The 22,188-nt window shown below is 42.0% G+C and overlaps 50 non-coding genes across 50 annotated transcripts; 16 read left to right on the plus strand and 34 right to left on the minus strand.

The window, feature by feature from the left end:
• Window positions 1–57: 57 nt before the first annotated feature.
• TRNAA-AGC (transfer RNA alanine (anticodon AGC)) lies at window positions 58–130 on the minus strand. The gene has a single exon. It is a non-coding gene; the product is annotated as a tRNA-Ala (tRNA).
• Window positions 131–882: 752 nt separating this feature from the next.
• Window positions 883–956, plus strand: TRNAN-GUU (transfer RNA asparagine (anticodon GUU)). The gene has a single exon. It is a non-coding gene; the product is annotated as a tRNA-Asn (tRNA).
• Window positions 957–1,183: 227 nt separating this feature from the next.
• On the minus strand, window positions 1,184–1,269 carry TRNAY-GUA (transfer RNA tyrosine (anticodon GUA)). Its single transcript is given in 2 exon segments — window positions 1,184–1,219; window positions 1,233–1,269. It is a non-coding gene; the product is annotated as a tRNA-Tyr (tRNA).
• Window positions 1,270–1,378: 109 nt separating this feature from the next.
• Window positions 1,379–1,451, minus strand: TRNAA-AGC (transfer RNA alanine (anticodon AGC)). The gene has a single exon. It is a non-coding gene; the product is annotated as a tRNA-Ala (tRNA).
• Window positions 1,452–2,203: 752 nt separating this feature from the next.
• Window positions 2,204–2,277, plus strand: TRNAN-GUU (transfer RNA asparagine (anticodon GUU)). Its single transcript has one exon. It is a non-coding gene; the product is annotated as a tRNA-Asn (tRNA).
• Window positions 2,278–2,504: 227 nt separating this feature from the next.
• Window positions 2,505–2,590, minus strand: TRNAY-GUA (transfer RNA tyrosine (anticodon GUA)). The gene is given in 2 exon segments: window positions 2,505–2,540; window positions 2,554–2,590. It is a non-coding gene; the product is annotated as a tRNA-Tyr (tRNA).
• A 109-nt stretch (window positions 2,591–2,699) lies between these two features.
• Window positions 2,700–2,772, minus strand: TRNAA-AGC (transfer RNA alanine (anticodon AGC)). Its single transcript has one exon. It is a non-coding gene; the product is annotated as a tRNA-Ala (tRNA).
• Window positions 2,773–3,525: 753 nt separating this feature from the next.
• Window positions 3,526–3,599, plus strand: TRNAN-GUU (transfer RNA asparagine (anticodon GUU)). The gene has a single exon. It is a non-coding gene; the product is annotated as a tRNA-Asn (tRNA).
• A 227-nt stretch (window positions 3,600–3,826) lies between these two features.
• Window positions 3,827–3,912, minus strand: TRNAY-GUA (transfer RNA tyrosine (anticodon GUA)). Its single transcript is given in 2 exon segments — window positions 3,827–3,862; window positions 3,876–3,912. It is a non-coding gene; the product is annotated as a tRNA-Tyr (tRNA).
• A 109-nt stretch (window positions 3,913–4,021) lies between these two features.
• On the minus strand, window positions 4,022–4,094 carry TRNAA-AGC (transfer RNA alanine (anticodon AGC)). The gene has a single exon. It is a non-coding gene; the product is annotated as a tRNA-Ala (tRNA).
• A 752-nt stretch (window positions 4,095–4,846) lies between these two features.
• TRNAN-GUU (transfer RNA asparagine (anticodon GUU)) lies at window positions 4,847–4,920 on the plus strand. The gene has a single exon. It is a non-coding gene; the product is annotated as a tRNA-Asn (tRNA).
• Window positions 4,921–5,147: 227 nt separating this feature from the next.
• Window positions 5,148–5,233, minus strand: TRNAY-GUA (transfer RNA tyrosine (anticodon GUA)). The gene is given in 2 exon segments: window positions 5,148–5,183; window positions 5,197–5,233. It is a non-coding gene; the product is annotated as a tRNA-Tyr (tRNA).
• Window positions 5,234–5,342: 109 nt separating this feature from the next.
• On the minus strand, window positions 5,343–5,415 carry TRNAA-AGC (transfer RNA alanine (anticodon AGC)). The gene has a single exon. It is a non-coding gene; the product is annotated as a tRNA-Ala (tRNA).
• Window positions 5,416–6,168: 753 nt separating this feature from the next.
• TRNAN-GUU (transfer RNA asparagine (anticodon GUU)) lies at window positions 6,169–6,242 on the plus strand. Its single transcript has one exon. It is a non-coding gene; the product is annotated as a tRNA-Asn (tRNA).
• Window positions 6,243–6,469: 227 nt separating this feature from the next.
• On the minus strand, window positions 6,470–6,555 carry TRNAY-GUA (transfer RNA tyrosine (anticodon GUA)). The gene is given in 2 exon segments: window positions 6,470–6,505; window positions 6,519–6,555. It is a non-coding gene; the product is annotated as a tRNA-Tyr (tRNA).
• Window positions 6,556–6,664: 109 nt separating this feature from the next.
• TRNAA-AGC (transfer RNA alanine (anticodon AGC)) lies at window positions 6,665–6,737 on the minus strand. Its single transcript has one exon. It is a non-coding gene; the product is annotated as a tRNA-Ala (tRNA).
• Window positions 6,738–7,490: 753 nt separating this feature from the next.
• On the plus strand, window positions 7,491–7,564 carry TRNAN-GUU (transfer RNA asparagine (anticodon GUU)). The gene has a single exon. It is a non-coding gene; the product is annotated as a tRNA-Asn (tRNA).
• A 227-nt stretch (window positions 7,565–7,791) lies between these two features.
• On the minus strand, window positions 7,792–7,877 carry TRNAY-GUA (transfer RNA tyrosine (anticodon GUA)). The gene is given in 2 exon segments: window positions 7,792–7,827; window positions 7,841–7,877. It is a non-coding gene; the product is annotated as a tRNA-Tyr (tRNA).
• A 109-nt stretch (window positions 7,878–7,986) lies between these two features.
• TRNAA-AGC (transfer RNA alanine (anticodon AGC)) lies at window positions 7,987–8,059 on the minus strand. Its single transcript has one exon. It is a non-coding gene; the product is annotated as a tRNA-Ala (tRNA).
• Window positions 8,060–8,811: 752 nt separating this feature from the next.
• Window positions 8,812–8,885, plus strand: TRNAN-GUU (transfer RNA asparagine (anticodon GUU)). The gene has a single exon. It is a non-coding gene; the product is annotated as a tRNA-Asn (tRNA).
• A 227-nt stretch (window positions 8,886–9,112) lies between these two features.
• TRNAY-GUA (transfer RNA tyrosine (anticodon GUA)) lies at window positions 9,113–9,198 on the minus strand. The gene is given in 2 exon segments: window positions 9,113–9,148; window positions 9,162–9,198. It is a non-coding gene; the product is annotated as a tRNA-Tyr (tRNA).
• Window positions 9,199–9,307: 109 nt separating this feature from the next.
• On the minus strand, window positions 9,308–9,380 carry TRNAA-AGC (transfer RNA alanine (anticodon AGC)). Its single transcript has one exon. It is a non-coding gene; the product is annotated as a tRNA-Ala (tRNA).
• A 753-nt stretch (window positions 9,381–10,133) lies between these two features.
• TRNAN-GUU (transfer RNA asparagine (anticodon GUU)) lies at window positions 10,134–10,207 on the plus strand. Its single transcript has one exon. It is a non-coding gene; the product is annotated as a tRNA-Asn (tRNA).
• A 227-nt stretch (window positions 10,208–10,434) lies between these two features.
• On the minus strand, window positions 10,435–10,520 carry TRNAY-GUA (transfer RNA tyrosine (anticodon GUA)). Its single transcript is given in 2 exon segments — window positions 10,435–10,470; window positions 10,484–10,520. It is a non-coding gene; the product is annotated as a tRNA-Tyr (tRNA).
• Window positions 10,521–10,629: 109 nt separating this feature from the next.
• On the minus strand, window positions 10,630–10,702 carry TRNAA-AGC (transfer RNA alanine (anticodon AGC)). Its single transcript has one exon. It is a non-coding gene; the product is annotated as a tRNA-Ala (tRNA).
• A 752-nt stretch (window positions 10,703–11,454) lies between these two features.
• Window positions 11,455–11,528, plus strand: TRNAN-GUU (transfer RNA asparagine (anticodon GUU)). The gene has a single exon. It is a non-coding gene; the product is annotated as a tRNA-Asn (tRNA).
• Window positions 11,529–11,755: 227 nt separating this feature from the next.
• On the minus strand, window positions 11,756–11,841 carry TRNAY-GUA (transfer RNA tyrosine (anticodon GUA)). Its single transcript is given in 2 exon segments — window positions 11,756–11,791; window positions 11,805–11,841. It is a non-coding gene; the product is annotated as a tRNA-Tyr (tRNA).
• Window positions 11,842–11,950: 109 nt separating this feature from the next.
• TRNAA-AGC (transfer RNA alanine (anticodon AGC)) lies at window positions 11,951–12,023 on the minus strand. Its single transcript has one exon. It is a non-coding gene; the product is annotated as a tRNA-Ala (tRNA).
• A 752-nt stretch (window positions 12,024–12,775) lies between these two features.
• On the plus strand, window positions 12,776–12,849 carry TRNAN-GUU (transfer RNA asparagine (anticodon GUU)). The gene has a single exon. It is a non-coding gene; the product is annotated as a tRNA-Asn (tRNA).
• Window positions 12,850–13,076: 227 nt separating this feature from the next.
• Window positions 13,077–13,162, minus strand: TRNAY-GUA (transfer RNA tyrosine (anticodon GUA)). Its single transcript is given in 2 exon segments — window positions 13,077–13,112; window positions 13,126–13,162. It is a non-coding gene; the product is annotated as a tRNA-Tyr (tRNA).
• A 109-nt stretch (window positions 13,163–13,271) lies between these two features.
• TRNAA-AGC (transfer RNA alanine (anticodon AGC)) lies at window positions 13,272–13,344 on the minus strand. Its single transcript has one exon. It is a non-coding gene; the product is annotated as a tRNA-Ala (tRNA).
• A 751-nt stretch (window positions 13,345–14,095) lies between these two features.
• On the plus strand, window positions 14,096–14,169 carry TRNAN-GUU (transfer RNA asparagine (anticodon GUU)). Its single transcript has one exon. It is a non-coding gene; the product is annotated as a tRNA-Asn (tRNA).
• Window positions 14,170–14,396: 227 nt separating this feature from the next.
• On the minus strand, window positions 14,397–14,482 carry TRNAY-GUA (transfer RNA tyrosine (anticodon GUA)). The gene is given in 2 exon segments: window positions 14,397–14,432; window positions 14,446–14,482. It is a non-coding gene; the product is annotated as a tRNA-Tyr (tRNA).
• A 109-nt stretch (window positions 14,483–14,591) lies between these two features.
• Window positions 14,592–14,664, minus strand: TRNAA-AGC (transfer RNA alanine (anticodon AGC)). Its single transcript has one exon. It is a non-coding gene; the product is annotated as a tRNA-Ala (tRNA).
• A 752-nt stretch (window positions 14,665–15,416) lies between these two features.
• TRNAN-GUU (transfer RNA asparagine (anticodon GUU)) lies at window positions 15,417–15,490 on the plus strand. The gene has a single exon. It is a non-coding gene; the product is annotated as a tRNA-Asn (tRNA).
• A 227-nt stretch (window positions 15,491–15,717) lies between these two features.
• TRNAY-GUA (transfer RNA tyrosine (anticodon GUA)) lies at window positions 15,718–15,803 on the minus strand. Its single transcript is given in 2 exon segments — window positions 15,718–15,753; window positions 15,767–15,803. It is a non-coding gene; the product is annotated as a tRNA-Tyr (tRNA).
• A 109-nt stretch (window positions 15,804–15,912) lies between these two features.
• Window positions 15,913–15,985, minus strand: TRNAA-AGC (transfer RNA alanine (anticodon AGC)). The gene has a single exon. It is a non-coding gene; the product is annotated as a tRNA-Ala (tRNA).
• A 752-nt stretch (window positions 15,986–16,737) lies between these two features.
• TRNAN-GUU (transfer RNA asparagine (anticodon GUU)) lies at window positions 16,738–16,811 on the plus strand. The gene has a single exon. It is a non-coding gene; the product is annotated as a tRNA-Asn (tRNA).
• Window positions 16,812–17,038: 227 nt separating this feature from the next.
• TRNAY-GUA (transfer RNA tyrosine (anticodon GUA)) lies at window positions 17,039–17,124 on the minus strand. The gene is given in 2 exon segments: window positions 17,039–17,074; window positions 17,088–17,124. It is a non-coding gene; the product is annotated as a tRNA-Tyr (tRNA).
• A 109-nt stretch (window positions 17,125–17,233) lies between these two features.
• TRNAA-AGC (transfer RNA alanine (anticodon AGC)) lies at window positions 17,234–17,306 on the minus strand. The gene has a single exon. It is a non-coding gene; the product is annotated as a tRNA-Ala (tRNA).
• Window positions 17,307–18,059: 753 nt separating this feature from the next.
• TRNAN-GUU (transfer RNA asparagine (anticodon GUU)) lies at window positions 18,060–18,133 on the plus strand. The gene has a single exon. It is a non-coding gene; the product is annotated as a tRNA-Asn (tRNA).
• Window positions 18,134–18,360: 227 nt separating this feature from the next.
• Window positions 18,361–18,446, minus strand: TRNAY-GUA (transfer RNA tyrosine (anticodon GUA)). Its single transcript is given in 2 exon segments — window positions 18,361–18,396; window positions 18,410–18,446. It is a non-coding gene; the product is annotated as a tRNA-Tyr (tRNA).
• Window positions 18,447–18,555: 109 nt separating this feature from the next.
• TRNAA-AGC (transfer RNA alanine (anticodon AGC)) lies at window positions 18,556–18,628 on the minus strand. Its single transcript has one exon. It is a non-coding gene; the product is annotated as a tRNA-Ala (tRNA).
• Window positions 18,629–19,381: 753 nt separating this feature from the next.
• TRNAN-GUU (transfer RNA asparagine (anticodon GUU)) lies at window positions 19,382–19,455 on the plus strand. The gene has a single exon. It is a non-coding gene; the product is annotated as a tRNA-Asn (tRNA).
• Window positions 19,456–19,682: 227 nt separating this feature from the next.
• TRNAY-GUA (transfer RNA tyrosine (anticodon GUA)) lies at window positions 19,683–19,768 on the minus strand. Its single transcript is given in 2 exon segments — window positions 19,683–19,718; window positions 19,732–19,768. It is a non-coding gene; the product is annotated as a tRNA-Tyr (tRNA).
• Window positions 19,769–19,877: 109 nt separating this feature from the next.
• Window positions 19,878–19,950, minus strand: TRNAA-AGC (transfer RNA alanine (anticodon AGC)). The gene has a single exon. It is a non-coding gene; the product is annotated as a tRNA-Ala (tRNA).
• A 752-nt stretch (window positions 19,951–20,702) lies between these two features.
• TRNAN-GUU (transfer RNA asparagine (anticodon GUU)) lies at window positions 20,703–20,776 on the plus strand. The gene has a single exon. It is a non-coding gene; the product is annotated as a tRNA-Asn (tRNA).
• Window positions 20,777–21,003: 227 nt separating this feature from the next.
• On the minus strand, window positions 21,004–21,089 carry TRNAY-GUA (transfer RNA tyrosine (anticodon GUA)). Its single transcript is given in 2 exon segments — window positions 21,004–21,039; window positions 21,053–21,089. It is a non-coding gene; the product is annotated as a tRNA-Tyr (tRNA).
• Window positions 21,090–21,198: 109 nt separating this feature from the next.
• TRNAA-AGC (transfer RNA alanine (anticodon AGC)) lies at window positions 21,199–21,271 on the minus strand. The gene has a single exon. It is a non-coding gene; the product is annotated as a tRNA-Ala (tRNA).
• Window positions 21,272–22,004: 733 nt separating this feature from the next.
• On the minus strand, window positions 22,005–22,090 carry TRNAY-GUA (transfer RNA tyrosine (anticodon GUA)). Its single transcript is given in 2 exon segments — window positions 22,005–22,040; window positions 22,054–22,090. It is a non-coding gene; the product is annotated as a tRNA-Tyr (tRNA).
• Between the last annotated feature and the right edge of the window lie 98 nt (window positions 22,091–22,188).

The raw sequence follows: 22,188 nt of genomic DNA on the forward strand, positions 1-22,188 counted from the left end.
GCAGTTTGCAAAAGAATCATCGCTCTACCAACTGAAAAAAACAATAAATGATAAATTTGGAGAATGCGGGCATCGATCCCGCTACCTCTCGCATGCTAAGCGAGCGCTCTACCACTTGAGCTAATCCCCCATGCCTGATGACCTTGTTTTTAGTTTCTTGCCACAACACATAACAATTTTCATATGCTGTGACACGTGCCATTGCATCCTCTTTCGTTTTTTTTTTTTTTTTTTTTTTTTTTTTAAGTGCGGATTACTTTTTGCCAAAGTTGAAGACCATAAGTGGAATTCATAAGGTGAATGTTGGCTTACAAATATGGGCAAGCAACTTTCTAGCAAACCTTTTCTACGTATATGGAAAACCAAATTGAAGGGAGTGAAATAAACCTAAATAGTTTGTAGAAGGAAGTTGTAATGTAGCACAATCCCATGCAGAAGCTTTAGACTTTTTTAGTTTGGTTTAATTTTTGAGCTCATTTTTATTTTTTGAGCTCATTTTTATTCTTTTAGCCGAAACGCGCTTGCTTTGACTGAAGCATTTTGGCAAAATGTAAAGGTGAATTCTATAAAAAAAAGCAATAACTTAGCAGAGGATGGTTTCGATCCATCGACCTCTGGGTTATGGGCCCAGCACGCTTCCGCTGCGCCACTCTGCTGCTGGTTACAGGTGATAAGAGGAGAACCTAATTACTGTCTGACTTCAGGTCCATGCGATGGAATTCATCAGTAAGAGCTTATTTGTGGGCTATTAGAGTATTCCTAGGGTTCTGCAATTGTTTCTTTGTTTCTATAGCTTTCTTTTATCATGTTATTCTTGCAAATCATCTGCGTAAATTGTGTTTGACCTGGCTGAGGCTGTCAGAAAATCAAGTAGAGGCTTGTGTCTCTGTGGCGCAATCGGTTAGCGCGTTCGGCTGTTAACCGAAAGGTTGGTGGTTCAAGCTCACCCAGGGACGTTGGTGTCTTTTGCTTGGGTATCATGCTACGGTTGAAGAACGTTCCTCTTTGGCCCACAGCAGGTCCCGCAAGTAAAGGCTATGTTGCTGCCACCTACGTTTTGAAAACCCAAGGTGCAACGGAGGAAAGTTTCCTGGACTAGATTTTTTTTATAGTCGTACAGAAGGAGCATAGCAGTGGTGTGTTTGCCAGTAGGTACAAAACATAAGATAGGACGAAGAAAATGTCCTTCGAGCCGGAATTGAACCAGCGACCTAAGGATTGCTAATTTACAACTACAGTCCTCCGCTCTACCAGCTGAGCTATCGAAGGCTTGTTTGGCCTATGGAGGAAAGCCTCCTAGGTCTAGCTGTGGGAGCCATGAGCAGTTTGCAAAAGAATCATCGCTCTACCAACTGAAAAAAACAATAAATGATAAATTTGGAGAATGCGGGCATCGATCCCGCTACCTCTCGCATGCTAAGCGAGCGCTCTACCACTTGAGCTAATCCCCCATGCCTGATGACCTTGTTTTTAGTTTCTTGCCACAACACATAACAATTTTCATATGCTGTGACACGTGCCATTGCATCCTCTTTCGTTTTTTTTTTTTTTTTTTTTTTTTTTTTAAGTGCGGATTACTTTTTGCCAAAGTTGAAGACCATAAGTGGAATTCATAAGGTGAATGTTGGCTTACAAATATGGGCAAGCAACTTTCTAGCAAACCTTTTCTACGTATATGGAAAACCAAATTGAAGGGAGTGAAATAAACCTAAATAGTTTGTAGAAGGAAGTTGTAATGTAGCACAATCCCATGCAGAAGCTTTAGACTTTTTTAGTTTGGTTTAATTTTTGAGCTCATTTTTATTTTTTGAGCTCATTTTTATTCTTTTAGCCGAAACGCGCTTGCTTTGACTGAAGCATTTTGGCAAAATGTAAAGGTGAATTCTATAAAAAAAAGCAATAACTTAGCAGAGGATGGTTTCGATCCATCGACCTCTGGGTTATGGGCCCAGCACGCTTCCGCTGCGCCACTCTGCTGCTGGTTACAGGTGATAAGAGGAGAACCTAATTACTGTCTGACTTCAGGTCCATGCGATGGAATTCATCAGTAAGAGCTTATTTGTGGGCTATTAGAGTATTCCTAGGGTTCTGCAATTGTTTCTTTGTTTCTATAGCTTTCTTTTATCATGTTATTCTTGCAAATCATCTGCGTAAATTGTGTTTGACCTGGCTGAGGCTGTCAGAAAATCAAGTAGAGGCTTGTGTCTCTGTGGCGCAATCGGTTAGCGTGTTCGGCTGTTAACCGAAAGGTTGGTGGTTCAAGCCCACCCAGGGACGTTGGTGTCTTTTGCTTGGGTATCATGCTACGGTTGAAGAACGTTCCTCTTTGGCCCACAGCAGGTCCCGCAAGTAAAGGCTATGTTGCTGCCACCTACGTTTTGAAAACCCAAGGTGCAACGGAGGAAAGTTTCCTGGACTAGATTTTTTTTATAGTCGTACAGAAGGAGCATAGCAGTGGTGTGTTTGCCAGTAGGTACAAAACATAAGATAGGACGAAGAAAATGTCCTTCGAGCCGGAATTGAACCAGCGACCTAAGGATTGCTAATTTACAACTACAGTCCTCCGTTCTACCAGCTGAGCTATCGAAGGCTTGTTTGGCCTATGGAGGAAAGCCTCCTAGGTCTAGCTGTGGGAGCCATGAGCAGTTTGCAAAAGAATCATCGCTCTACCAACTGAAAAAAACAATAAATGATAAATTTGGAGAATGCGGGCATCGATCCCGCTACCTCTCGCATGCTAAGCGAGCGCTCTACCACTTGAGCTAATCCCCCATGCCTGATGACCTTGTTTTTAGTTTCTTGCCACAACACATAACAATTTTCATATGCTGTGACACGTGCCATTGCATCCTCTTTCGTTTTTTTTTTTTTTTTTTTTTTTTTTTTTAAGTGCGGATTACTTTTTGCCAAAGTTGAAGACCATAAGTGGAATTCATAAGGTGAATGTTGGCTTACAAATATGGGCAAGCAACTTTCTAGCAAACCTTTTCTACGTATATGGAAAACCAAATTGAAGGGAGTGAAATAAACCTAAATAGTTTGTAGAAGGAAGTTGTAATGTAGCACAATCCCATGCAGAAGCTTTAGACTTTTTTAGTTTGGTTTAATTTTTGAGCTCATTTTTATTTTTTGAGCTCATTTTTATTCTTTTAGCCGAAACGCGCTTGCTTTGACTGAAGCATTTTGGCAAAATGTAAAGGTGAATTCTATAAAAAAAAGCAATAACTTAGCAGAGGATGGTTTCGATCCATCGACCTCTGGGTTATGGGCCCAGCACGCTTCCGCTGCGCCACTCTGCTGCTGGTTACAGGTGATAAGAGGAGAACCTAATTACTGTCTGACTTCAGGTCCATGCGATGGAATTCATCAGTAAGAGCTTATTTGTGGGCTATTAGAGTATTCCTAGGGTTCTGCAATTGTTTCTTTGTTTCTATAGCTTTCTTTTATCATGTTATTCTTGCAAATCATCTGCGTAAATTGTGTTTGACCTGGCTGAGGCTGTCAGAAAATCAAGTAGAGGCTTGTGTCTCTGTGGCGCAATCGGTTAGCGCGTTCGGCTGTTAACCGAAAGGTTGGTGGTTCAAGCTCACCCAGGGACGTTGGTGTCTTTTGCTTGGGTATCATGCTACGGTTGAAGAACGTTCCTCTTTGGCCCACAGCAGGTCCCGCAAGTAAAGGCTATGTTGCTGCCACCTACGTTTTGAAAACCCAAGGTGCAACGGAGGAAAGTTTCCTGGACTAGATTTTTTTTATAGTCGTACAGAAGGAGCATAGCAGTGGTGTGTTTGCCAGTAGGTACAAAACATAAGATAGGACGAAGAAAATGTCCTTCGAGCCGGAATTGAACCAGCGACCTAAGGATTGCTAATTTACAACTACAGTCCTCCGCTCTACCAGCTGAGCTATCGAAGGCTTGTTTGGCCTATGGAGGAAAGCCTCCTAGGTCTAGCTGTGGGAGCCATGAGCAGTTTGCAAAAGAATCATCGCTCTACCAACTGAAAAAAACAATAAATGATAAATTTGGAGAATGCGGGCATCGATCCCGCTACCTCTCGCATGCTAAGCGAGCGCTCTACCACTTGAGCTAATCCCCCATGCCTGATGACCTTGTTTTTAGTTTCTTGCCACAACACATAACAATTTTCATATGCTGTGACACGTGCCATTGCATCCTCTTTCGTTTTTTTTTTTTTTTTTTTTTTTTTTTTAAGTGCGGATTACTTTTTGCCAAAGTTGAAGACCATAAGTGGAATTCATAAGGTGAATGTTGGCTTACAAATATGGGCAAGCAACTTTCTAGCAAACCTTTTCTACGTATATGGAAAACCAAATTGAAGGGAGTGAAATAAACCTAAATAGTTTGTAGAAGGAAGTTGTAATGTAGCACAATCCCATGCAGAAGCTTTAGACTTTTTTAGTTTGGTTTAATTTTTGAGCTCATTTTTATTTTTTGAGCTCATTTTTATTCTTTTAGCCGAAACGCGCTTGCTTTGACTGAAGCATTTTGGCAAAATGTAAAGGTGAATTCTATAAAAAAAAGCAATAACTTAGCAGAGGATGGTTTCGATCCATCGACCTCTGGGTTATGGGCCCAGCACGCTTCCGCTGCGCCACTCTGCTGCTGGTTACAGGTGATAAGAGGAGAACCTAATTACTGTCTGACTTCAGGTCCATGCGATGGAATTCATCAGTAAGAGCTTATTTGTGGGCTATTAGAGTATTCCTAGGGTTCTGCAATTGTTTCTTTGTTTCTATAGCTTTCTTTTATCATGTTATTCTTGCAAATCATCTGCGTAAATTGTGTTTGACCTGGCTGAGGCTGTCAGAAAATCAAGTAGAGGCTTGTGTCTCTGTGGCGCAATCGGTTAGCGTGTTCGGCTGTTAACCGAAAGGTTGGTGGTTCAAGCCCACCCAGGGACGTTGGTGTCTTTTGCTTGGGTATCATGCTACGGTTGAAGAACGTTCCTCTTTGGCCCACAGCAGGTCCCGCAAGTAAAGGCTATGTTGCTGCCACCTACGTTTTGAAAACCCAAGGTGCAACGGAGGAAAGTTTCCTGGACTAGATTTTTTTTATAGTCGTACAGAAGGAGCATAGCAGTGGTGTGTTTGCCAGTAGGTACAAAACATAAGATAGGACGAAGAAAATGTCCTTCGAGCCGGAATTGAACCAGCGACCTAAGGATTGCTAATTTACAACTACAGTCCTCCGTTCTACCAGCTGAGCTATCGAAGGCTTGTTTGGCCTATGGAGGAAAGCCTCCTAGGTCTAGCTGTGGGAGCCATGAGCAGTTTGCAAAAGAATCATCGCTCTACCAACTGAAAAAAACAATAAATGATAAATTTGGAGAATGCGGGCATCGATCCCGCTACCTCTCGCATGCTAAGCGAGCGCTCTACCACTTGAGCTAATCCCCCATGCCTGATGACCTTGTTTTTAGTTTCTTGCCACAACACATAACAATTTTCATATGCTGTGACACGTGCCATTGCATCCTCTTTCGTTTTTTTTTTTTTTTTTTTTTTTTTTTTTAAGTGCGGATTACTTTTTGCCAAAGTTGAAGACCATAAGTGGAATTCATAAGGTGAATGTTGGCTTACAAATATGGGCAAGCAACTTTCTAGCAAACCTTTTCTACGTATATGGAAAACCAAATTGAAGGGAGTGAAATAAACCTAAATAGTTTGTAGAAGGAAGTTGTAATGTAGCACAATCCCATGCAGAAGCTTTAGACTTTTTTAGTTTGGTTTAATTTTTGAGCTCATTTTTATTTTTTGAGCTCATTTTTATTCTTTTAGCCGAAACGCGCTTGCTTTGACTGAAGCATTTTGGCAAAATGTAAAGGTGAATTCTATAAAAAAAAGCAATAACTTAGCAGAGGATGGTTTCGATCCATCGACCTCTGGGTTATGGGCCCAGCACGCTTCCGCTGCGCCACTCTGCTGCTGGTTACAGGTGATAAGAGGAGAACCTAATTACTGTCTGACTTCAGGTCCATGCGATGGAATTCATCAGTAAGAGCTTATTTGTGGGCTATTAGAGTATTCCTAGGGTTCTGCAATTGTTTCTTTGTTTCTATAGCTTTCTTTTATCATGTTATTCTTGCAAATCATCTGCGTAAATTGTGTTTGACCTGGCTGAGGCTGTCAGAAAATCAAGTAGAGGCTTGTGTCTCTGTGGCGCAATCGGTTAGCGCGTTCGGCTGTTAACCGAAAGGTTGGTGGTTCAAGCTCACCCAGGGACGTTGGTGTCTTTTGCTTGGGTATCATGCTACGGTTGAAGAACGTTCCTCTTTGGCCCACAGCAGGTCCCGCAAGTAAAGGCTATGTTGCTGCCACCTACGTTTTGAAAACCCAAGGTGCAACGGAGGAAAGTTTCCTGGACTAGATTTTTTTTATAGTCGTACAGAAGGAGCATAGCAGTGGTGTGTTTGCCAGTAGGTACAAAACATAAGATAGGACGAAGAAAATGTCCTTCGAGCCGGAATTGAACCAGCGACCTAAGGATTGCTAATTTACAACTACAGTCCTCCGCTCTACCAGCTGAGCTATCGAAGGCTTGTTTGGCCTATGGAGGAAAGCCTCCTAGGTCTAGCTGTGGGAGCCATGAGCAGTTTGCAAAAGAATCATCGCTCTACCAACTGAAAAAAACAATAAATGATAAATTTGGAGAATGCGGGCATCGATCCCGCTACCTCTCGCATGCTAAGCGAGCGCTCTACCACTTGAGCTAATCCCCCATGCCTGATGACCTTGTTTTTAGTTTCTTGCCACAACACATAACAATTTTCATATGCTGTGACACGTGCCATTGCATCCTCTTTCGTTTTTTTTTTTTTTTTTTTTTTTTTTTTTAAGTGCGGATTACTTTTTGCCAAAGTTGAAGACCATAAGTGGAATTCATAAGGTGAATGTTGGCTTACAAATATGGGCAAGCAACTTTCTAGCAAACCTTTTCTACGTATATGGAAAACCAAATTGAAGGGAGTGAAATAAACCTAAATAGTTTGTAGAAGGAAGTTGTAATGTAGCACAATCCCATGCAGAAGCTTTAGACTTTTTTAGTTTGGTTTAATTTTTGAGCTCATTTTTATTTTTTGAGCTCATTTTTATTCTTTTAGCCGAAACGCGCTTGCTTTGACTGAAGCATTTTGGCAAAATGTAAAGGTGAATTCTATAAAAAAAAGCAATAACTTAGCAGAGGATGGTTTCGATCCATCGACCTCTGGGTTATGGGCCCAGCACGCTTCCGCTGCGCCACTCTGCTGCTGGTTACAGGTGATAAGAGGAGAACCTAATTACTGTCTGACTTCAGGTCCATGCGATGGAATTCATCAGTAAGAGCTTATTTGTGGGCTATTAGAGTATTCCTAGGGTTCTGCAATTGTTTCTTTGTTTCTATAGCTTTCTTTTATCATGTTATTCTTGCAAATCATCTGCGTAAATTGTGTTTGACCTGGCTGAGGCTGTCAGAAAATCAAGTAGAGGCTTGTGTCTCTGTGGCGCAATCGGTTAGCGCGTTCGGCTGTTAACCGAAAGGTTGGTGGTTCAAGCCCACCCAGGGACGTTGGTGTCTTTTGCTTGGGTATCATGCTACGGTTGAAGAACGTTCCTCTTTGGCCCACAGCAGGTCCCGCAAGTAAAGGCTATGTTGCTGCCACCTACGTTTTGAAAACCCAAGGTGCAACGGAGGAAAGTTTCCTGGACTAGATTTTTTTTATAGTCGTACAGAAGGAGCATAGCAGTGGTGTGTTTGCCAGTAGGTACAAAACATAAGATAGGACGAAGAAAATGTCCTTCGAGCCGGAATTGAACCAGCGACCTAAGGATTGCTAATTTACAACTACAGTCCTCCGCTCTACCAGCTGAGCTATCGAAGGCTTGTTTGGCCTATGGAGGAAAGCCTCCTAGGTCTAGCTGTGGGAGCCATGAGCAGTTTGCAAAAGAATCATCGCTCTACCAACTGAAAAAAACAATAAATGATAAATTTGGAGAATGCGGGCATCGATCCCGCTACCTCTCGCATGCTAAGCGAGCGCTCTACCACTTGAGCTAATCCCCCATGCCTGATGACCTTGTTTTTAGTTTCTTGCCACAACACATAACAATTTTCATATGCTGTGACACGTGCCATTGCATCCTCTTTCGTTTTTTTTTTTTTTTTTTTTTTTTTTTTAAGTGCGGATTACTTTTTGCCAAAGTTGAAGACCATAAGTGGAATTCATAAGGTGAATGTTGGCTTACAAATATGGGCAAGCAACTTTCTAGCAAACCTTTTCTACGTATATGGAAAACCAAATTGAAGGGAGTGAAATAAACCTAAATAGTTTGTAGAAGGAAGTTGTAATGTAGCACAATCCCATGCAGAAGCTTTAGACTTTTTTAGTTTGGTTTAATTTTTGAGCTCATTTTTATTTTTTGAGCTCATTTTTATTCTTTTAGCCGAAACGCGCTTGCTTTGACTGAAGCATTTTGGCAAAATGTAAAGGTGAATTCTATAAAAAAAAGCAATAACTTAGCAGAGGATGGTTTCGATCCATCGACCTCTGGGTTATGGGCCCAGCACGCTTCCGCTGCGCCACTCTGCTGCTGGTTACAGGTGATAAGAGGAGAACCTAATTACTGTCTGACTTCAGGTCCATGCGATGGAATTCATCAGTAAGAGCTTATTTGTGGGCTATTAGAGTATTCCTAGGGTTCTGCAATTGTTTCTTTGTTTCTATAGCTTTCTTTTATCATGTTATTCTTGCAAATCATCTGCGTAAATTGTGTTTGACCTGGCTGAGGCTGTCAGAAAATCAAGTAGAGGCTTGTGTCTCTGTGGCGCAATCGGTTAGCGCGTTCGGCTGTTAACCGAAAGGTTGGTGGTTCAAGCCCACCCAGGGACGTTGGTGTCTTTTGCTTGGGTATCATGCTACGGTTGAAGAACGTTCCTCTTTGGCCCACAGCAGGTCCCGCAAGTAAAGGCTATGTTGCTGCCACCTACGTTTTGAAAACCCAAGGTGCAACGGAGGAAAGTTTCCTGGACTAGATTTTTTTTATAGTCGTACAGAAGGAGCATAGCAGTGGTGTGTTTGCCAGTAGGTACAAAACATAAGATAGGACGAAGAAAATGTCCTTCGAGCCGGAATTGAACCAGCGACCTAAGGATTGCTAATTTACAACTACAGTCCTCCGTTCTACCAGCTGAGCTATCGAAGGCTTGTTTGGCCTATGGAGGAAAGCCTCCTAGGTCTAGCTGTGGGAGCCATGAGCAGTTTGCAAAAGAATCATCGCTCTACCAACTGAAAAAAACAATAAATGATAAATTTGGAGAATGCGGGCATCGATCCCGCTACCTCTCGCATGCTAAGCGAGCGCTCTACCACTTGAGCTAATCCCCCATGCCTGATGACCTTGTTTTTAGTTTCTTGCCACAACACATAACAATTTTCATATGCTGTGACACGTGCCATTGCATCCTCTTTCGTTTTTTTTTTTTTTTTTTTTTTTTTTTTTAAGTGCGGATTACTTTTTGCCAAAGTTGAAGACCATAAGTGGAATTCATAAGGTGAATGTTGGCTTACAAATATGGGCAAGCAACTTTCTAGCAAACCTTTTCTACGTATATGGAAAACCAAATTGAAGGGAGTGAAATAAACCTAAATAGTTTGTAGAAGGAAGTTGTAATGTAGCACAATCCCATGCAGAAGCTTTAGACTTTTTTAGTTTGGTTTAATTTTTGAGCTCATTTTTATTTTTTGAGCTCATTTTTATTCTTTTAGCCGAAACGCGCTTGCTTTGACTGAAGCATTTTGGCAAAATGTAAAGGTGAATTCTATAAAAAAAAGCAATAACTTAGCAGAGGATGGTTTCGATCCATCGACCTCTGGGTTATGGGCCCAGCACGCTTCCGCTGCGCCACTCTGCTGCTGGTTACAGGTGATAAGAGGAGAACCTAATTACTGTCTGACTTCAGGTCCATGCGATGGAATTCATCAGTAAGAGCTTATTTGTGGGCTATTAGAGTATTCCTAGGGTTCTGCAATTGTTTCTTTGTTTCTATAGCTTTCTTTTATCATGTTATTCTTGCAAATCATCTGCGTAAATTGTGTTTGACCTGGCTGAGGCTGTCAGAAAATCAAGTAGAGGCTTGTGTCTCTGTGGCGCAATCGGTTAGCGCGTTCGGCTGTTAACCGAAAGGTTGGTGGTTCAAGCTCACCCAGGGACGTTGGTGTCTTTTGCTTGGGTATCATGCTACGGTTGAAGAACGTTCCTCTTTGGCCCACAGCAGGTCCCGCAAGTAAAGGCTATGTTGCTGCCACCTACGTTTTGAAAACCCAAGGTGCAACGGAGGAAAGTTTCCTGGACTAGATTTTTTTTATAGTCGTACAGAAGGAGCATAGCAGTGGTGTGTTTGCCAGTAGGTACAAAACATAAGATAGGACGAAGAAAATGTCCTTCGAGCCGGAATTGAACCAGCGACCTAAGGATTGCTAATTTACAACTACAGTCCTCCGCTCTACCAGCTGAGCTATCGAAGGCTTGTTTGGCCTATGGAGGAAAGCCTCCTAGGTCTAGCTGTGGGAGCCATGAGCAGTTTGCAAAAGAATCATCGCTCTACCAACTGAAAAAAACAATAAATGATAAATTTGGAGAATGCGGGCATCGATCCCGCTACCTCTCGCATGCTAAGCGAGCGCTCTACCACTTGAGCTAATCCCCCATGCCTGATGACCTTGTTTTTAGTTTCTTGCCACAACACATAACAATTTTCATATGCTGTGACACGTGCCATTGCATCCTCTTTCGTTTTTTTTTTTTTTTTTTTTTTTTTTTTAAGTGCGGATTACTTTTTGCCAAAGTTGAAGACCATAAGTGGAATTCATAAGGTGAATGTTGGCTTACAAATATGGGCAAGCAACTTTCTAGCAAACCTTTTCTACGTATATGGAAAACCAAATTGAAGGGAGTGAAATAAACCTAAATAGTTTGTAGAAGGAAGTTGTAATGTAGCACAATCCCATGCAGAAGCTTTAGACTTTTTTAGTTTGGTTTAATTTTTGAGCTCATTTTTATTTTTTGAGCTCATTTTTATTCTTTTAGCCGAAACGCGCTTGCTTTGACTGAAGCATTTTGGCAAAATGTAAAGGTGAATTCTATAAAAAAAAGCAATAACTTAGCAGAGGATGGTTTCGATCCATCGACCTCTGGGTTATGGGCCCAGCACGCTTCCGCTGCGCCACTCTGCTGCTGGTTACAGGTGATAAGAGGAGAACCTAATTACTGTCTGACTTCAGGTCCATGCGATGGAATTCATCAGTAAGAGCTTATTTGTGGGCTATTAGAGTATTCCTAGGGTTCTGCAATTGTTTCTTTGTTTCTATAGCTTTCTTTTATCATGTTATTCTTGCAAATCATCTGCGTAAATTGTGTTTGACCTGGCTGAGGCTGTCAGAAAATCAAGTAGAGGCTTGTGTCTCTGTGGCGCAATCGGTTAGCGCGTTCGGCTGTTAACCGAAAGGTTGGTGGTTCAAGCTCACCCAGGGACGTTGGTGTCTTTTGCTTGGGTATCATGCTACGGTTGAAGAACGTTCCTCTTTGGCCCACAGCAGGTCCCGCAAGTAAAGGCTATGTTGCTGCCACCTACGTTTTGAAAACCCAAGGTGCAACGGAGGAAAGTTTCCTGGACTAGATTTTTTTTATAGTCGTACAGAAGGAGCATAGCAGTGGTGTGTTTGCCAGTAGGTACAAAACATAAGATAGGACGAAGAAAATGTCCTTCGAGCCGGAATTGAACCAGCGACCTAAGGATTGCTAATTTACAACTACAGTCCTCCGCTCTACCAGCTGAGCTATCGAAGGCTTGTTTGGCCTATGGAGGAAAGCCTCCTAGGTCTAGCTGTGGGAGCCATGAGCAGTTTGCAAAAGAATCATCGCTCTACCAACTGAAAAAAACAATAAATGATAAATTTGGAGAATGCGGGCATCGATCCCGCTACCTCTCGCATGCTAAGCGAGCGCTCTACCACTTGAGCTAATCCCCCATGCCTGATGACCTTGTTTTTAGTTTCTTGCCACAACACATAACAATTTTCATATGCTGTGACACGTGCCATTGCATCCTCTTTCGTTTTTTTTTTTTTTTTTTTTTTTTTTTTAAGTGCGGATTACTTTTTGCCAAAGTTGAAGACCATAAGTGGAATTCATAAGGTGAATGTTGGCTTACAAATATGGGCAAGCAACTTTCTAGCAAACCTTTTCTACGTATATGGAAAACCAAATTGAAGGGAGTGAAATAAACCTAAATAGTTTGTAGAAGGAAGTTGTAATGTAGCACAATCCCATGCAGAAGCTTTAGACTTTTTTAGTTTGGTTTAATTTTTGAGCTCATTTTTATTTTTTGAGCTCATTTTTATTCTTTTAGCCGAAACGCGCTTGCTTTGACTGAAGCATTTTGGCAAAATGTAAAGGTGAATTCTATAAAAAAAAGCAATAACTTAGCAGAGGATGGTTTCGATCCATCGACCTCTGGGTTATGGGCCCAGCACGCTTCCGCTGCGCCACTCTGCTGCTGGTTACAGGTGATAAGAGGAGAACCTAATTACTGTCTGACTTCAGGTCCATGCGATGGAATTCATCAGTAAGAGCTTATTTGTGGGCTATTAGAGTATTCCTAGGGTTCTGCAATTGTTTCTTTGTTTCTATAGCTTTCTTTTATCATGTTATTCTTGCAAATCATCTGCGTAAATTGTGTTTGACCTGGCTGAGGCTGTCAGAAAATCAAGTAGAGGCTTGTGTCTCTGTGGCGCAATCGGTTAGCGCGTTCGGCTGTTAACCGAAAGGTTGGTGGTTCAAGCCCACCCAGGGACGTTGGTGTCTTTTGCTTGGGTATCATGCTACGGTTGAAGAACGTTCCTCTTTGGCCCACAGCAGGTCCCGCAAGTAAAGGCTATGTTGCTGCCACCTACGTTTTGAAAACCCAAGGTGCAACGGAGGAAAGTTTCCTGGACTAGATTTTTTTTATAGTCGTACAGAAGGAGCATAGCAGTGGTGTGTTTGCCAGTAGGTACAAAACATAAGATAGGACGAAGAAAATGTCCTTCGAGCCGGAATTGAACCAGCGACCTAAGGATTGCTAATTTACAACTACAGTCCTCCGCTCTACCAGCTGAGCTATCGAAGGCTTGTTTGGCCTATGGAGGAAAGCCTCCTAGGTCTAGCTGTGGGAGCCATGAGCAGTTTGCAAAAGAATCATCGCTCTACCAACTGAAAAAAACAATAAATGATAAATTTGGAGAATGCGGGCATCGATCCCGCTACCTCTCGCATGCTAAGCGAGCGCTCTACCACTTGAGCTAATCCCCCATGCCTGATGACCTTGTTTTTAGTTTCTTGCCACAACACATAACAATTTTCATATGCTGTGACACGTGCCATTGCATCCTCTTTCGTTTTTTTTTTTTTTTTTTTTTTTTTTTAAGTGCGGATTACTTTTTGCCAAAGTTGAAGACCATAAGTGGAATTCATAAGGTGAATGTTGGCTTACAAATATGGGCAAGCAACTTTCTAGCAAACCTTTTCTACGTATATGGAAAACCAAATTGAAGGGAGTGAAATAAACCTAAATAGTTTGTAGAAGGAAGTTGTAATGTAGCACAATCCCATGCAGAAGCTTTAGACTTTTTTAGTTTGGTTTAATTTTTGAGCTCATTTTTATTTTTTGAGCTCATTTTTATTCTTTTAGCCGAAACGCGCTTGCTTTGACTGAAGCATTTTGGCAAAATGTAAAGGTGAATTCTATAAAAAAAAGCAATAACTTAGCAGAGGATGGTTTCGATCCATCGACCTCTGGGTTATGGGCCCAGCACGCTTCCGCTGCGCCACTCTGCTGCTGGTTACAGGTGATAAGAGGAGAACCTAATTACTGTCTGACTTCAGGTCCATGCGATGGAATTCATCAGTAAGAGCTTATTTGTGGGCTATTAGAGTATTCCTAGGGTTCTGCAATTGTTTCTTTGTTTCTATAGCTTTCTTTTATCATGTTATTCTTGCAAATCATCTGCGTAAATTGTGTTTGACCTGGCTGAGGCTGTCAGAAAATCAAGTAGAGGCTTGTGTCTCTGTGGCGCAATCGGTTAGCGCGTTCGGCTGTTAACCGAAAGGTTGGTGGTTCAAGCTCACCCAGGGACGTTGGTGTCTTTTGCTTGGGTATCATGCTACGGTTGAAGAACGTTCCTCTTTGGCCCACAGCAGGTCCCGCAAGTAAAGGCTATGTTGCTGCCACCTACGTTTTGAAAACCCAAGGTGCAACGGAGGAAAGTTTCCTGGACTAGATTTTTTTTATAGTCGTACAGAAGGAGCATAGCAGTGGTGTGTTTGCCAGTAGGTACAAAACATAAGATAGGACGAAGAAAATGTCCTTCGAGCCGGAATTGAACCAGCGACCTAAGGATTGCTAATTTACAACTACAGTCCTCCGCTCTACCAGCTGAGCTATCGAAGGCTTGTTTGGCCTATGGAGGAAAGCCTCCTAGGTCTAGCTGTGGGAGCCATGAGCAGTTTGCAAAAGAATCATCGCTCTACCAACTGAAAAAAACAATAAATGATAAATTTGGAGAATGCGGGCATCGATCCCGCTACCTCTCGCATGCTAAGCGAGCGCTCTACCACTTGAGCTAATCCCCCATGCCTGATGACCTTGTTTTTAGTTTCTTGCCACAACACATAACAATTTTCATATGCTGTGACACGTGCCATTGCATCCTCTTTCGTTTTTTTTTTTTTTTTTTTTTTTTTTTTAAGTGCGGATTACTTTTTGCCAAAGTTGAAGACCATAAGTGGAATTCATAAGGTGAATGTTGGCTTACAAATATGGGCAAGCAACTTTCTAGCAAACCTTTTCTACGTATATGGAAAACCAAATTGAAGGGAGTGAAATAAACCTAAATAGTTTGTAGAAGGAAGTTGTAATGTAGCACAATCCCATGCAGAAGCTTTAGACTTTTTTAGTTTGGTTTAATTTTTGAGCTCATTTTTATTTTTTGAGCTCATTTTTATTCTTTTAGCCGAAACGCGCTTGCTTTGACTGAAGCATTTTGGCAAAATGTAAAGGTGAATTCTATAAAAAAAAGCAATAACTTAGCAGAGGATGGTTTCGATCCATCGACCTCTGGGTTATGGGCCCAGCACGCTTCCGCTGCGCCACTCTGCTGCTGGTTACAGGTGATAAGAGGAGAACCTAATTACTGTCTGACTTCAGGTCCATGCGATGGAATTCATCAGTAAGAGCTTATTTGTGGGCTATTAGAGTATTCCTAGGGTTCTGCAATTGTTTCTTTGTTTCTATAGCTTTCTTTTATCATGTTATTCTTGCAAATCATCTGCGTAAATTGTGTTTGACCTGGCTGAGGCTGTCAGAAAATCAAGTAGAGGCTTGTGTCTCTGTGGCGCAATCGGTTAGCGCGTTCGGCTGTTAACCGAAAGGTTGGTGGTTCAAGCCCACCCAGGGACGTTGGTGTCTTTTGCTTGGGTATCATGCTACGGTTGAAGAACGTTCCTCTTTGGCCCACAGCAGGTCCCGCAAGTAAAGGCTATGTTGCTGCCACCTACGTTTTGAAAACCCAAGGTGCAACGGAGGAAAGTTTCCTGGACTAGATTTTTTTTATAGTCGTACAGAAGGAGCATAGCAGTGGTGTGTTTGCCAGTAGGTACAAAACATAAGATAGGACGAAGAAAATGTCCTTCGAGCCGGAATTGAACCAGCGACCTAAGGATTGCTAATTTACAACTACAGTCCTCCGCTCTACCAGCTGAGCTATCGAAGGCTTGTTTGGCCTATGGAGGAAAGCCTCCTAGGTCTAGCTGTGGGAGCCATGAGCAGTTTGCAAAAGAATCATCGCTCTACCAACTGAAAAAAACAATAAATGATAAATTTGGAGAATGCGGGCATCGATCCCGCTACCTCTCGCATGCTAAGCGAGCGCTCTACCACTTGAGCTAATCCCCCATGCCTGATGACCTTGTTTTTAGTTTCTTGCCACAACACATAACAATTTTCATATGCTGTGACACGTGCCATTGCATCCTCTTTCGTTTTTTTTTTTTTTTTTTTTTTTTTTTTAAGTGCGGATTACTTTTTGCCAAAGTTGAAGACCATAAGTGGAATTCATAAGGTGAATGTTGGCTTACAAATATGGGCAAGCAACTTTCTAGCAAACCTTTTCTACGTATATGGAAAACCAAATTGAAGGGAGTGAAATAAACCTAAATAGTTTGTAGAAGGAAGTTGTAATGTAGCACAATCCCATGCAGAAGCTTTAGACTTTTTTAGTTTGGTTTAATTTTTGAGCTCATTTTTATTTTTTGAGCTCATTTTTATTCTTTTAGCCGAAACGCGCTTGCTTTGACTGAAGCATTTTGGCAAAATGTAAAGGTGAATTCTATAAAAAAAAGCAATAACTTAGCAGAGGATGGTTTCGATCCATCGACCTCTGGGTTATGGGCCCAGCACGCTTCCGCTGCGCCACTCTGCTGCTGGTTACAGGTGATAAGAGGAGAACCTAATTACTGTCTGACTTCAGGTCCATGCGATGGAATTCATCAGTAAGAGCTTATTTGTGGGCTATTAGAGTATTCCTAGGGTTCTGCAATTGTTTCTTTGTTTCTATAGCTTTCTTTTATCATGTTATTCTTGCAAATCATCTGCGTAAATTGTGTTTGACCTGGCTGAGGCTGTCAGAAAATCAAGTAGAGGCTTGTGTCTCTGTGGCGCAATCGGTTAGCGCGTTCGGCTGTTAACCGAAAGGTTGGTGGTTCAAGCCCACCCAGGGACGTTGGTGTCTTTTGCTTGGGTATCATGCTACGGTTGAAGAACGTTCCTCTTTGGCCCACAGCAGGTCCCGCAAGTAAAGGCTATGTTGCTGCCACCTACGTTTTGAAAACCCAAGGTGCAACGGAGGAAAGTTTCCTGGACTAGATTTTTTTTATAGTCGTACAGAAGGAGCATAGCAGTGGTGTGTTTGCCAGTAGGTACAAAACATAAGATAGGACGAAGAAAATGTCCTTCGAGCCGGAATTGAACCAGCGACCTAAGGATTGCTAATTTACAACTACAGTCCTCCGTTCTACCAGCTGAGCTATCGAAGGCTTGTTTGGCCTATGGAGGAAAGCCTCCTAGGTCTAGCTGTGGGAGCCATGAGCAGTTTGCAAAAGAATCATCGCTCTACCAACTGAAAAAAACAATAAATGATAAATTTGGAGAATGCGGGCATCGATCCCGCTACCTCTCGCATGCTAAGCGAGCGCTCTACCACTTGAGCTAATCCCCCATGCCTGATGACCTTGTTTTTAGTTTCTTGCCACAACACATAACAATTTTCATATGCTGTGACACGTGCCATTGCATCCTCTTTCGTTTTTTTTTTTTTTTTTTTTTTTTTTTTTAAGTGCGGATTACTTTTTGCCAAAGTTGAAGACCATAAGTGGAATTCATAAGGTGAATGTTGGCTTACAAATATGGGCAAGCAACTTTCTAGCAAACCTTTTCTACGTATATGGAAAACCAAATTGAAGGGAGTGAAATAAACCTAAATAGTTTGTAGAAGGAAGTTGTAATGTAGCACAATCCCATGCAGAAGCTTTAGACTTTTTTAGTTTGGTTTAATTTTTGAGCTCATTTTTATTTTTTGAGCTCATTTTTATTCTTTTAGCCGAAACGCGCTTGCTTTGACTGAAGCATTTTGGCAAAATGTAAAGGTGAATTCTATAAAAAAAAGCAATAACTTAGCAGAGGATGGTTTCGATCCATCGACCTCTGGGTTATGGGCCCAGCACGCTTCCGCTGCGCCACTCTGCTGCTGGTTACAGGTGATAAGAGGAGAACCTAATTACTGTCTGACTTCAGGTCCATGCGATGGAATTCATCAGTAAGAGCTTATTTGTGGGCTATTAGAGTATTCCTAGGGTTCTGCAATTGTTTCTTTGTTTCTATAGCTTTCTTTTATCATGTTATTCTTGCAAATCATCTGCGTAAATTGTGTTTGACCTGGCTGAGGCTGTCAGAAAATCAAGTAGAGGCTTGTGTCTCTGTGGCGCAATCGGTTAGCGCGTTCGGCTGTTAACCGAAAGGTTGGTGGTTCAAGCCCACCCAGGGACGTTGGTGTCTTTTGCTTGGGTATCATGCTACGGTTGAAGAACGTTCCTCTTTGGCCCACAGCAGGTCCCGCAAGTAAAGGCTATGTTGCTGCCACCTACGTTTTGAAAACCCAAGGTGCAACGGAGGAAAGTTTCCTGGACTAGATTTTTTTTATAGTCGTACAGAAGGAGCATAGCAGTGGTGTGTTTGCCAGTAGGTACAAAACATAAGATAGGACGAAGAAAATGTCCTTCGAGCCGGAATTGAACCAGCGACCTAAGGATTGCTAATTTACAACTACAGTCCTCCGCTCTACCAGCTGAGCTATCGAAGGCTTGTTTGGCCTATGGAGGAAAGCCTCCTAGGTCTAGCTGTGGGAGCCATGAGCAGTTTGCAAAAGAATCATCGCTCTACCAACTGAAAAAAACAATAAATGATAAATTTGGAGAATGCGGGCATCGATCCCGCTACCTCTCGCATGCTAAGCGAGCGCTCTACCACTTGAGCTAATCCCCCATGCCTGATGACCTTGTTTTTAGTTTCTTGCCACAACACATAACAATTTTCATATGCTGTGACACGTGCCATTGCATCCTCTTTCGTTTTTTTTTTTTTTTTTTTTTTTTTTTTTAAGTGCGGATTACTTTTTGCCAAAGTTGAAGACCATAAGTGGAATTCATAAGGTGAATGTTGGCTTACAAATATGGGCAAGCAACTTTCTAGCAAACCTTTTCTACGTATATGGAAAACCAAATTGAAGGGAGTGAAATAAACCTAAATAGTTTGTAGAAGGAAGTTGTAATGTAGCACAATCCCATGCAGAAGCTTTAGACTTTTTTAGTTTGGTTTAATTTTTGAGCTCATTTTTATTTTTTGAGCTCATTTTTATTCTTTTAGCCGAAACGCGCTTGCTTTGACTGAAGCATTTTGGCAAAATGTAAAGGTGAATTCTATAAAAAAAAGCAATAACTTAGCAGAGGATGGTTTCGATCCATCGACCTCTGGGTTATGGGCCCAGCACGCTTCCGCTGCGCCACTCTGCTGCTGGTTACAGGTGATAAGAGGAGAACCTAATTACTGTCTGACTTCAGGTCCATGCGATGGAATTCATCAGTAAGAGCTTATTTGTGGGCTATTAGAGTATTCCTAGGGTTCTGCAATTGTTTCTTTGTTTCTATAGCTTTCTTTTATCATGTTATTCTTGCAAATCATCTGCGTAAATTGTGTTTGACCTGGCTGAGGCTGTCAGAAAATCAAGTAGAGGCTTGTGTCTCTGTGGCGCAATCGGTTAGCGCGTTCGGCTGTTAACCGAAAGGTTGGTGGTTCAAGCTCACCCAGGGACGTTGGTGTCTTTTGCTTGGGTATCATGCTACGGTTGAAGAACGTTCCTCTTTGGCCCACAGCAGGTCCCGCAAGTAAAGGCTATGTTGCTGCCACCTACGTTTTGAAAACCCAAGGTGCAACGGAGGAAAGTTTCCTGGACTAGATTTTTTTTATAGTCGTACAGAAGGAGCATAGCAGTGGTGTGTTTGCCAGTAGGTACAAAACATAAGATAGGACGAAGAAAATGTCCTTCGAGCCGGAATTGAACCAGCGACCTAAGGATTGCTAATTTACAACTACAGTCCTCCGCTCTACCAGCTGAGCTATCGAAGGCTTGTTTGGCCTATGGAGGAAAGCCTCCTAGGTCTAGCTGTGGGAGCCATGAGCAGTTTGCAAAAGAATCATCGCTCTACCAACTGAAAAAAACAATAAATGATAAATTTGGAGAATGCGGGCATCGATCCCGCTACCTCTCGCATGCTAAGCGAGCGCTCTACCACTTGAGCTAATCCCCCATGCCTGATGACCTTGTTTTTAGTTTCTTGCCACAACACATAACAATTTTCATATGCTGTGACACGTGCCATTGCATCCTCTTTCGTTTTTTTTTTTTTTTTTTTTTTTTTTTTAAGTGCGGATTACTTTTTGCCAAAGTTGAAGACCATAAGTGGAATTCATAAGGTGAATGTTGGCTTACAAATATGGGCAAGCAACTTTCTAGCAAACCTTTTCTACGTATATGGAAAACCAAATTGAAGGGAGTGAAATAAACCTAAATAGTTTGTAGAAGGAAGTTGTAATGTAGCACAATCCCATGCAGAAGCTTTAGACTTTTTTAGTTTGGTTTAATTTTTGAGCTCATTTTTATTTTTTGAGCTCATTTTTATTCTTTTAGCCGAAACGCGCTTGCTTTGACTGAAGCATTTTGGCAAAATGTAAAGGTGAATTCTATAAAAAAAAGCAATAACTTAGCAGAGGATGGTTTCGATCCATCGACCTCTGGGTTATGGGCCCAGCACGCTTCCGCTGCGCCACTCTGCTGCTGGTTACAGGTGATAAGAGGAGAACCTAATTACTGTCTGACTTCAGGTCCATGCGATGGAATTCATCAGTAAGAGCTTATTTGTGGGCTATTAGAGTATTCCTAGGGTTCTGCAATTGTTTCTTTGTTTCTATAGCTTTCTTTTATCATGTTATTCTTGCAAATCATCTGCGTAAATTGTGTTTGACCTGGCTGAGGCTGTCAGAAAATCAAGTAGAGGCTTGTGTCTCTGTGGCGCAATCGGTTAGCGCGTTCGGCTGTTAACCGAAAGGTTGGTGGTTCAAGCCCACCCAGGGACGTTGGTGTCTTTTGCTTGGGTATCATGCTACGGTTGAAGAACGTTCCTCTTTGGCCCACAGCAGGTCCCGCAAGTAAAGGCTATGTTGCTGCCACCTACGTTTTGAAAACCCAAGGTGCAACGGAGGAAAGTTTCCTGGACTAAATTTTTTTTATAGTCGTACAGAAGGAGCATAGCAGTGGTGTGTTTGCCAGTAGGTACAAAACATAAGATAGGACGAAGAAAATGTCCTTCGAGCCGGAATTGAACCAGCGACCTAAGGATTGCTAATTTACAACTACAGTCCTCCGCTCTACCAGCTGAGCTATCGAAGGCTTGTTTGGCCTATGGAGGAAAGCCTCCTAGGTCTAGCTGTGGGAGCCATGAGCAGTTTGCAAAAGAATCATCGCTCTACCAACTGAAAAAAACAATAAATGATAAATTTGGAGAATGCGGGCATCGATCCCGCTACCTCTCGCATGCTAAGCGAGCGCTCTACCACTTGAGCTAATCCCCCATGCCTGATGACCTTGTTTTTAGTTTCTTGCCACAACACATAACAATTTTCATATGCTGTGACACGTGCCATTGCATCCTCTTTCGTTTTTTTTTTTTTTTTTTTTTTTTTTTTTAAGTGCGGATTACTTTTTGCCAAAGTTGAAGACCATAAGTGGAATTCATAAGGTGAATGTTGGCTTACAAATATGGGCAAGCAACTTTCTAGCAAACCTTTTCTACGTATATGGAAAACCAAATTGAAGGGAGTGAAATAAACCTAAATAGTTTGTAGAAGGAAGTTGTAATGTAGCACAATCCCATGCAGAAGCTTTAGACTTTTTTAGTTTGGTTTAATTTTTGAGCTCATTTTTATTTTTTGAGCTCATTTTTATTCTTTTAGCCGAAACGCGCTTGCTTTGACTGAAGCATTTTGGCAAAATGTAAAGGTGAATTCTATAAAAAAAAGCAATAACTTAGCAGAGGATGGTTTCGATCCATCGACCTCTGGGTTATGGGCCCAGCACGTTGGTGTCTTTTGCTTGGGTATCATGCTACGGTTGAAGAACGTTCCTCTTTGGCCCACAGCAGGTCCCGCAAGTAAAGGCTATGTTGCTGCCACCTACGTTTTGAAAACCCAAGGTGCAACGGAGGAAAGTTTCCTGGACTAGATTTTTTTTATAGTCGTACAGAAGGAGCATAGCAGTGGTGTGTTTGCCAGTAGGTACAAAACATAAGATAGGACGAAGAAAATGTCCTTCGAGCCGGAATTGAACCAGCGACCTAAGGATTGCTAATTTACAACTACAGTCCTCCGCTCTACCAGCTGAGCTATCGAAGGCTTGTTTGGCCTATGGAGGAAAGCCTCCTAGGTCTAGCTGTGGGAGCCATGAGCAGTTTGCAAAAGAATCATCGCTCTACCAACTGAAAAAAACAATA

This window comes from Phyllobates terribilis, unplaced genomic scaffold, assembly GCF_046119375.1.
Source record: "Phyllobates terribilis strain yellow unplaced genomic scaffold, ASM4611937v1 Scaffold_3__8_contigs__length_932513732, whole genome shotgun sequence".
NCBI lineage: Eukaryota > Metazoa > Chordata > Amphibia > Anura > Dendrobatidae > Phyllobates > Phyllobates terribilis.